Source organism: Telopea speciosissima, chromosome 7, assembly GCF_018873765.1.
Source record: "Telopea speciosissima isolate NSW1024214 ecotype Mountain lineage chromosome 7, Tspe_v1, whole genome shotgun sequence".
In the NCBI taxonomy this organism is placed as follows: domain Eukaryota; kingdom Viridiplantae; phylum Streptophyta; class Magnoliopsida; order Proteales; family Proteaceae; genus Telopea; species Telopea speciosissima.
This window is the reverse complement of record NC_057922.1, coordinates 51,530,912-51,541,927: the sequence shown is the minus strand read 5'-3', so window position 1 is coordinate 51,541,927 and position 11,016 is coordinate 51,530,912.

The window sequence follows — 11,016 nt, the reverse complement described above, 5'->3', positions numbered from 1 at the left end:
AACCGATAATTTCAATCAATCTAGCCAGTTTGGATTGGAATTTGACACCCCTACTGGCCATGATAGGGCATTTTGGGTGATATGTGTGTGGAGGATGCAAACTTTATTCTATTTTCATGGTCTATTGCTTCAAGCCACATATCACCTTATTTGCACTATCCACCTACAAACTATTGTCCTATTTCTTAGGGAGAGGGTTCCCTCCAACACCTGTGTACTAATTCCGACAAAGGAAGGTTCTCTCTTTCAAACTTCCCAATAAGGGTTTTTAGAGAGAGTGAGTGGGGAGACTACAACATTTTGTGTGTTGGCGTGCTAAAGTGTCCTGCACATTGTCGGTCTACGAAACCTTCTTCTCTATTTATAATTGGGGAAAAGATCGTATGAGCCGATCGTGGAGGGTACTCTCTCTCTCTCTCTCTCTCTCTCTCTCTCTCTTCACACGAAATGACCTCTCTACCACCTATGTATGAAAGTGTTGCATCGTTCCTCTACCTAGATGTTGCTTGCTCAAAGAACTATCTCCCTTCGTATTATACCTTCTTGTATTCATCCGCATGGAAAGAGGGATCCCCTCACCACTATCACCAGTCCCATCAGATTGGATTAAAAGAAGGGTTGGAATTTATTAATTTTTATCCTATACAGTTACTGCACGGTGCAGTACTGCATCGTGCGGTGACTACAGAAGCCATGTGCACCATGTGGGGCCCATTGTGCCACATGATTTTTGCTGTACCGCACGATGTAGTACTGCACCGTGCAGTTACAAGAGAGGATAACGATTCTGAAATTTATCATGGCACAAGAATCCATTCACAAGGTCAAATCACAAGCAGTGAGAGGATTCCTCCTCCATGAGCGAAGGAAGTTACCGTCCTTTCTTATTAGTTTCCTTTCTTTTCTGTTCCTTTTCTTTCTCTTCACTCTTTTGCACGTGTAGATAGATTGAGTAGTAATGTGCCATGTTAATATGGTTTTATGCTTAAAAGTTTTGGTAATGAGTAAGTGGATTGCAGGGTAAAGTCATGGGGAGTCTATTTTATTTTATTTTATTATTATTATTTTTTTATATGATGAATGATTGGGAGTCATATATTTAAGTTTGGATTTGTAGAGTTAGTTGATGGTTGCTTAGATTGTTTAGAGCTAGGAATACTTCTTTGAATAAAGGAAAATATATCAACCGGAATCGATCTTTGATTTTGAAAATTTATCGATTCTAGGGTTTCTTGACATTAAATAGTCATGTCGAATCGACCGAAATTAGGATTGCTCACGATCGATTCTAGGGTTTCTTGACATTAATCGGGCATTTTGGGTGATACATATGTAGATGATGCAAGCTTTATTCTATTTTCATGGTCTATTGCTTCAAACCACATATCGCCTTATTTGTAGTATCCACCTACAAACTTTTGTCCTATTTCTTAGGAAGAAGGTGCCCTCCAACACTTGTGTACTAAGGGTTCTCTCTTTTGAACTTCCCGATAAGGGTTTTAAGAGAGAGAGAGAGAGAGAGAGAGAGTGGGCAGACTACAATATTTTGTGTGTTGGCATGCAAAAGTGTTTTGCACACTGACCGTCTACGTAACATTCTCTCTATTTCTCTACTTACCAATTCTAGGGTTTCTTGACATTAATCAGTCATGTCAAATCGACCAAAGTTAGGATTGATCACGATCGACTCCAATCCAATTCTTGATTTTTGAAACCATGCTAATTCTACTCCTTTGAGGACTTATATCTTTACAACCTTTTTGCGAGATCTTTGTGGTTTCAACAAAAGAATCTCATTGAGGTATGTTTCACCTTGGGGTTGAACATCTAGGCAATGATGGGAATTGATCATATGTCAAATTTCCTAGTCAATTTAAATCGTTTACCCTTCTATATATGCCCATACATTCTCTTGCCATACTTTGAATAATCTCAAATTTTCAATACTTTATTTTGCCACTTGACAGACTCAATTTGGGTCAAAACTTGACATGTGAGCATAAGAATTTCAGATCTACCTATATGAAAAGTCTTAATCTTATCTGATCGATCACTTAACAGAACTCAGGGTGACAGTGAAGAAATACCCTCTGCACCTACCATTATAGAGAACCTTTGTCTCATAAATTAAGAATCATAAGAAGAATTACCCCATTTTCTTTAGAGTTGGGTGCAGATTGAAGAGGAATAGTTTACTCCACTTAGAATTCTTTCTCCCATTTAAGTTTTTCCTTCATTTTAAATAAAAAGAAAAAAAATTCCATATTTTGCTATGTGACAATGGATTAAAATCCTCTCCAATTCCTCCATGGTGTAGTGCGGTGTAGTTCGGGGTGGAGAGGTCGACACCTAGCAGGTGTGAAATCCAACGGTCCGAGCTGCACCGCCCCACTTTTTTATTATTCTTTCTTTCTTTCTTCTCGAGCTTGGCACCATTGGATGTTGCGCCTGCCAGGTGTCGATATCTCCATCCCGAACTGCACTGCACTGCACCGCACCATAGGGGAAATGGAAAGGATTTTTTTCCATGTGACAATGGTAATTATTGTCAAATGGAATTATGACATTGTTATTGGTGAAGCTTGATCTCAGTCCAGAAAGTGTTATGGTGTTCCTTTGGTAGGCCATTTTGCCTTTGAAACGCGCATAAATGGCTTAAAAGTGCATACATTAGCACTAAGGGCACATATACTTGTAGAGCTTGTCGAGATCTTCGATTTGATATGAATTTCGCCCTACTTTGGTTCAAATCTCGAATCAGACCGGATGGGTCTCTAGGGTCAGTTTTGTACTTTTTGGGTTAGGGTTTTCCTATATATTGTAACTATCTCTTTGAGACATGTGAGTGAGGATTTGTATTTACTTCACATAAATAGTGGATTCGTACTATCGCTCGGCCGTGAATGTAAATTCCTTCTTGGGGGTCACAACCCTAAGGAGATTACCCATTGTAGATTTATTAGTTAGTGTTCAATCATCGATAAGGTCATTGCTAAGTGTATGCCCAATAGATTGAAACTTTTATTGAATAGCCTAGTTAGCCCTTATCAAAGTGCATTTGTACCTTCATGGACAATCTTGGATAACATTTATGTCCTACATGAGGTGCTACACCAAATGGGCAAGAGTAAAAGTTAAAAAGGATACATATCTCTTAAATTGAATCTTAACAACACTTATGATAGATTGGTATGAAGGTTTTTTGAGAGGATTTTATCGGTATGAGATTTAATGATATTTGGTTTAAATGGGTTATGCAATGCGTGTCTACTATTGAATATCGTATAACATTAATGGTGGTGTAATTGATCAATTTAAACCCCATAAAGGTCTTTGGCAAGGGTGCCATTTTAGTTCCTATTTGTTCATACTTTGTCAAGAAGCTCTTTCGTAGGCTTTTCCATACTGAACAGACTCTCTATATTAGAAATTAAAAGAAGTAGACTTGGACCTAGAGTGTCTCACTTATTCTTTGCGGATGATTGTTTATTTTTTTCCATGACTAGAGAGTGTCAAGAAATTGTCAAATCCATTTCTGAATTTTGTATAGCTTTCAGGCAAGAGTTGAATTTGAGGAAATCTAGTATCACCTTTAGTCCTTACACCCCTTTGGATAATAGAGTGAATCTCAAATCTTTTAGGAATTTAGGAAGTGTTTGCCCATGGGAAGTATTTGGGTTTGCCATCTGAGTTTGCTAGAGCTAAAAAACTCTTGCTCTTTGGATAATAGAGTGACAATTTTTTTCTGGGTAAATTATACATCACCCCCTAGTTTTCAAATGAAACTCAGATCACCCCCTGGTTTTTGAAAAAATTCAAATCACCCCCTGATTTAGTCCCCAATATGACAAATTAGTCTCTATCGTTAGTTTTATCCTGTTAAGTGATGATGTCAGCTAGTTAAATATATTTAAATCCCTAAACTACCCTTGATCAATGTTGAAGATGAAGGAAGGGTAGTATTGTAAATTTAATTCTAATGTTTTAGTACAAGGATAAAATAGTCCTTTCACAACAATAACTAACAACAGACTAACACTGTTACTGTAGAGGAGGTGATTTGAGTTTTTTCAAAAATTGAGGGGTGATATGATTTTCATATGAAAATCAGGGGGTGATGTGTAATTTACCCAATTTTTTCTTGAAGCCTCATTAAAAAAATTCTTGCTCTTGGGCATGTCATAGTTTACTAAAGGATCGAGATTTACTGTTAAAGGGGTTTTGTAGGAGAATATGTGATGGTGCCACTACAAAAATTTATTCGGATGCTTGGGTCTCCTCCATTGCCAATAGTAAAATCTCTAGTTCACCTATTAAGAACAACCTACAACTTGTTTCTAATTTAATAGACTCTAGATTTGGTTGTTGGAAGACAAGGTTGATTAATAGCTCTTTTTTTGTTGTTGAGGCCTCTGCTATCCTTCATATTCCTTCACGCGTTACCCCATAAACTGAAAATTTTTCTGTGGAGATGTTGTTCTAATTCAATTGTTGTTAACCATTGTTTAGACACATCTCTCCTAGCCCTTTGTACCCTCTGTTTTCTCGGTTTGAGGAGACGGCTATCCATGCTTTGTTCCATTGTGGATTTGCTTCTGCCTGCTATGAGATCTTTTGTTGTATCTAAGTGTAGGATTGGTCAGAGATTTTCTGCCATTTCTATGGAAGTTGAAGTAATAAGGAATGGTATTCTACTGGCTCGGAGTTTGTTCCAAGGGAAGGAGAGAGAGAGAGAGAGAAAGACTACACCGATTCATTTTTTAGGGGAATAGGAGGTATCTGGCCTTCGGTCGACTAAATCCCTCAGGGCTTGTGTATGACCCCACAACACCACGAACTGTAAGCTATTGGGGCCCCATGTTCACCAGGGAGTTACTTCTCAGGCGGGTGGCCCCAAGGGGGGAGGCAGAGTCGAACTTAGGACCTTCAGCTTTCTTAGACTTCGTCCCTTGCCAACTGCGCTACCCCTTGGGGTTGAGACTATAGCATTTTTGTGTGTGTGGCGTGCAAAAGTGTTTTGCACATTGTCCGCCTACATAACCATTTTTTATTAGGAAAAAGGTGCATTTTGTGTGTTGGCGTGCAAAAGTGGGCACACTATCTGTTTGCGAACTGTCTCTCTATTTTTTATTAAGGAAAAGGTAGTATGAGCCGATCGTGGAGTGTACTCTCTCTCTACATGAAATGACCTCTCTACCACCTATGTATGAAAGTGTTGCTTAGTTCCTCTCCCTTTATGTTGCTTGCTCAGAGAACTATCTCCCTTCTTATTATACCTTCTTGTATTCATCTGCAGGGAAAGAGGAATCCCCTCACTACTACCACCAGCCTCATTAGATTGGATTAAAGAAGGGTGGGAATTTGTGATGGCACAAGAATCCATTCACAAAGTCAAATCACAAGCAATGACAGGATTCCTCCTTCTCCATTGGTGAAGGAAGTTACCGTCCTTTATTTTTAATTTCTTCTCTTTTCTGTTCTTTTTCTTTTTCTTTCTCTTCACTCTTTTGCATGTGTAGGTAGGGATGTAAATGAATAGCTAAAATCCATTTTCGTATCCGTGTCTGTATCCGTTTAGCACTATCCGAATCCTTCCGAAAGCTAAACGGATACGGATACGGATACGGATAGGTTATAGCTATCCGACAAGCTATATTTACATGTAAACGGATAAAATATCTGATGTATCCGTGTCCATATCCGTTTAGCACTATCCGAATTTGTCTGAAAGCTAATTGGATGCGGATGCACATATAGCACTATCCGAGCCAAATCCGATCCGTTTACATCCCTATGTGTAGGTAGGTTGAGTAGTAATGTGCCATGTTAATATGGTTTGATGCTTAAAAGTCTTGGTGATGAGAAGTGGATTGCAGGATAAAGTCATGGGGAGTCAATTTTATTTATTTATTTATTTATTTTTTTTTATGATGAATGATTGGGAGTCATTTAAGATTGGCTTTGTAGAGTTAGTTGATGGTTGCTTAGATTATTGAGAGTTAGGAATTCTTCTTCAAATAAAGGGAAAATATGTGTAAAGATAGATTGTTGCATGTTATCATGTCCCTGATCCATAAGTGTTAGAACAAACACCAACCAAAAACACGAACAAAAAACAAAACAAAGCAAGGCGACACAGAGATTTAACGTGGTTCACACACTAGTATGGTATGCTACGTCCACGGGCGAAGGCAAAGCTACTTTACTATGTAAATCAGAGAAAATTACAATGGAGATCTCTCAAGAACACCCAAAACGACGCTGCATCTCTCTCCTAGAAACCCTAAAACGAAAACCCTAAATTTTCACACTGTACAACAAAGCGGGTAAAGAACATAAATACTCCTCCAAGCCCTCCACTACCATCATAGATCTCAGATCTCAAAAAATGTTTCATTCGGATCGCCAACAAAAATGTCGGGACAGATCATTCTTCGAAACAGGTCCAGTAATTCGAGACATACAAAACAATGAGCCATAACTTGATCCAACAATGTGAGCATAGGTCCAAAACAGAATCATTGTAGTGTCTTGTAGTTTTGAAAAAACAACTATGGACATCCTTCATCTACATTCTCATTGCTCAACTCTACATTCTGTCGGGTACCATTTTCAATATGAGAAATGTGGGAATTTTTTTTTCCTTCTTCTTTTGTTTGAGGAGGGGTTGTTGGGGGCAGAGATTGCATTTGGGTGGCTGCTTTGTCCAAACCTCGCCCAACCAATTAGGCTCGGAAAAGGACCAACTTGGGTTGGTTTCCCCTTTATTTTCTACTGTTTGTTTTTGCTAATGTTTGGTTTTTATTGGGAGAACCATAATTCTTTGGTTAATAGCATGAGCATTATAGCGGTGGGTTTACCAAACCTTCTTGAGCCCGAGGAAAAAATAAAAAGGAAAGAGATGAGCATACCACAGTGGCGAATACAGTAGAACACACCATGAAAGGCTCGAACTGTGTTGGTTTTGTTTTGTGGTTGAGTTGTGAACTATTAGGGTTTAGGGTTTAAGCACAAGGTTGCTTAAAACAATACACACTGCGTATCAAGCTTGGAATAATACAGGTTGTTGCCTTCAGCTAATATGTATAGAAAAGACTAGGGTTTTTAGGTTAGATGGGTTCTATCTAGTGGGACCCACTACACCCTGATTCCTTATTCAAATAGACTTATATTAGAACATATATTAGAGTTATAGAATATACCCAACATGAACCACTGCTCATACAAATTAATGGCTCCCTTGTGCTAAAATAACCTAGTGGCATATTTCACGGCACATTACTTTGTATGGACCCAAAAATTAGATGCTAACAAATAAATCAAGTCCCATCTGTTCCAACCTCTACTAGTTGTTGTAGAATTTCAGATATCAATTGGAAAGTTCAGATTTTAAAATTGCAACTTTCATATTAGAACTAGTAACAGAACATAAATCTGAAACCAGACCTCAAAAATCAAAATAAAACAGAGAGTTTTAAGAAATCACACTTGAAACAGGAAATCTGGAACCAGACCTCAAAGATCAATATAAAACAGATAGTTTTGAGAAATCACACTTGAAACAGGAAATCTGGAACCAAACCTCAAAGATCAATATAAATCAATATAAACCAGAGAGTTTTGACAAATCACACTTGAAACAGGAAAATCTTGAACCAGACCTCAAATATCAATATAAAACAGAGAGCTGTGAGAAATCAAACTTGAAACAGGGAATCTGGAATTTGATAGAAAGATTGAATTTTGATAATATAATTTTAATTAGAATTAAAGTTGGAAATCAGAATATTGAATTGAAGATAGCCGGAATATAGAATCAATTAACTGATCTATAAACCAGCAAGCAAACAGACAAGGAAATAAGGTGTACACGAGAAAAGTTTCAAATCTGACATGTTTAATGAAAAAGAATAAAAAAGTTGCAACTATAATGTAAACTGTCCAATTAAAGAGTTGTAAATTACAGCAAAACCATTAACTGACCTATACATAAGATGGAGCTTGCAGCCCAAGCATTCTCAAATAAATAGGGGGGGGGGGGGGAATTATAGCAGAACCATTAACTGTCCTATATATAAGATGGAACTTGCTGCCCAATTATTTCTTGCGCTTCCGGTAGGCCTCATCATTCTCGTGATCGATATCCATGTAAATGTATATCTACAATAACACCTCACAAAAAGTTAAGATATAACTCAACTCAAACTGGCTTGTCCACAACTAAATGGGGTCAAGCCGACTTGGATAGAGGTACATTAACCAAATCACCCAAATCCCTAAAGAGAAAGGTATCTCTATGTACTAGTCCAATTCATGTATATACATATAAGTATTCTATAATATAAAAATTGTTGATGTAATACAATTGTATATGAACAAGTATTTAAGAATGGACCAAAGCAACATAAATAGCAAGAAGAAAAGTACTTTATACATCAATTCCCAGCAATATAAACACCTAAATATTAGGCTAGCAATAAGGTATTCAAGCTCTTACAACTCCAACAATATATAATAGTGCAAAAGATTGGGTTCTTTGAATGTCTTTGTTTAAGAAGATCATTCTTGTTTTTGTTTCTAGGAATAGGGGCTGGTTGACAACCCTTGGCAGATCTTCCATGGTCAAATTTTTGCAGTAATTTTTTATGTTTCTCGTCAAATCTTTGGCTCATATGAACAATGGCCCACATTGCATCTGTGATCTTATTGCTACTTACCTAACAAGAGAAAAGAAGAGAGGAACAGTACTTTATACATCAATTCCCAGCAAAAAAACCATAAAGGAAAAGATTTGTTAACAAATTAATCTTTTAGAGAGGAGGGAGAGGGGTATTGAATCATGAATGAAAGGATGGTTGGATACTAAAAATTAAATGAATAAATATAGTTCATTATTTTAGAGTGGAAGGTTTGTTAGTGATTTTGAGTATTGAAACATGTAAAAGGAAAAATAAGATATAAAAAAGCCGCCCACTATAGTAATGCATCAATTCAAAATGGAGATGTGAAGTAGCACATGGGCACCACACTAGCACTGGACCAAGAAGAGAAAGTACTCTCAACGGCAAATCCCTCAGTAATGCATTTGGATAAGGATTTGACACCCACAAAAACAAAAAATTTCAGTTTAATATTTATTGAATATTAGCAATGTTTGAGTTAAAATAATACTGCAAGCGTACGGGTTAATCGTAGCTACGGGTCGAACACGAGGAGATATACGCCACTCTATTTAATTAACTTAAAAGTAATGCAAAGTGGACCAAATTAAAGTGTTAAATTAAACTAATTAAACTAATGAAAATTAATGCATCCTAACTCATAAGCATCTAACAAAATTAAGGGATTAAATTGGCATCCTAACACATGAGCATCTAACCTATCAAACTAAAGCGAATTGAAAGGAATAACAAAAACATAGCCACACTTCATAATCACATAAAAAGAAATAAGAGAATAAAAGTGCATCCACATACCACAACCATATAAAAAAAATAAAAGAAATAGAGGGAGAAGAAGAAGAAGATAGAGAGAAATAGAGGAAAGGGAGAATGAGATTAAGGGTTTAGAGAATGAGATACCTTGATGTGCTTGAATACTTGAATAAACTCACCATGGCTTCCTCTTCTAAATCTTCATGTCTTGTCATCAACATAGGAACTTAGACTATGAAACTTTAAACTAAAACTATTACAACCATTAAACTAGACTTATGAAATCAAAACTAAGAACTTGAAATCAAAACTAAGAACTTAAGCCAAAAATAGGAAAAGAAGAGAAAATTTCACTAAGTGAATGAAATAAAAATTACACTAAAAAACTGAATTAAAATTGAACTAGAAACTAACTAAAAACTGAACTAAAAAACTGCTCACTCCTTACAACCCAGAGGGTAAGGGGTATTTATAAGAGGAAGAGAGGAGAAGAGAGAAGAGGGAAATGTAGGAGAAATATTCCCTAAGAAAAGAGAATATTCTCTTCTCCTTCCTCTTTTACAATGCCTTGAATCCTAAGAAAAAAGAAAAAAATAGAAAGAAGAAGAAGAGAAGATTGTTTACATAGACCTTCATTTCTAGAAAAGTAAACTTCCAATTCTAACAAGTGTTTCCTTTTCTTTGTAGATATCTTCTCCAAGCAATAAAATCAAAGCATCTTTGATTTTTCAACTTTCCATAGGTGAGAGAATATCTTTCAAAATAAATCTATCCCAAATAGAATTCCAGAAGTGCCCTTGAGAAGTTGGAGGAGAGAGAGAGTAAGGGTGATGACTAAGATTCCTTCAAGAATAAATAAAATACCCATTCTGTCCTTCAGAAAACGTGGAGCATGGGGTGCTTATATAAGCTTCACCATTGTGTTTCTTACGAAAAATCACCCAAAATAGACCCAAATTTCGTCCAATTTGGAGTTCGAGAGCCCAAGATATCTCAAGTTGAAGTTGGACTGTCCAGAGCCCTCCAAATGGAATCTTTCGGGTACAGGAAATATAACTTCTAGTTATTGCGTTAAGGCCCCTAGAATCCGAACTTTCGCTTCACTTTGTCTCCGGCCGACTGTCAATAATTGCAAATAAACTCCTACAGACCATTTTCGCGCTTCGTTACGGACGGCCGCAACTTCTTCATTTCAACTCGGAATCAAGTGTCATTTGAACCGTTACGAAGCTGGCTTGATGGGCTACACATCCAAGCCATTAACACCTTTAAACAGCTTAAAAACATTTCTTTAGCATCATCTCTTCCATTTTCTCAAGAATTCACCTAAAACCTGAAAAGCACAAGAAAGCACCGAGTAACTCTGTCCAATGTGGTAAAATGTATGCTTTATGCCCTAAAATTTCACACATAAATGTGCTCATCAAGCAACTCATACATAACCATAACATGATAATCATTATCTTTTTCATCAACTTTAGACAAATAATACATGAAATATGTAAATTTTGCTTTATTAGATCAGAAGAAGAGCAAGGAGAGTACAAAAGGCAGCAAAAGAACAGAAACAGTACAAGGAAAT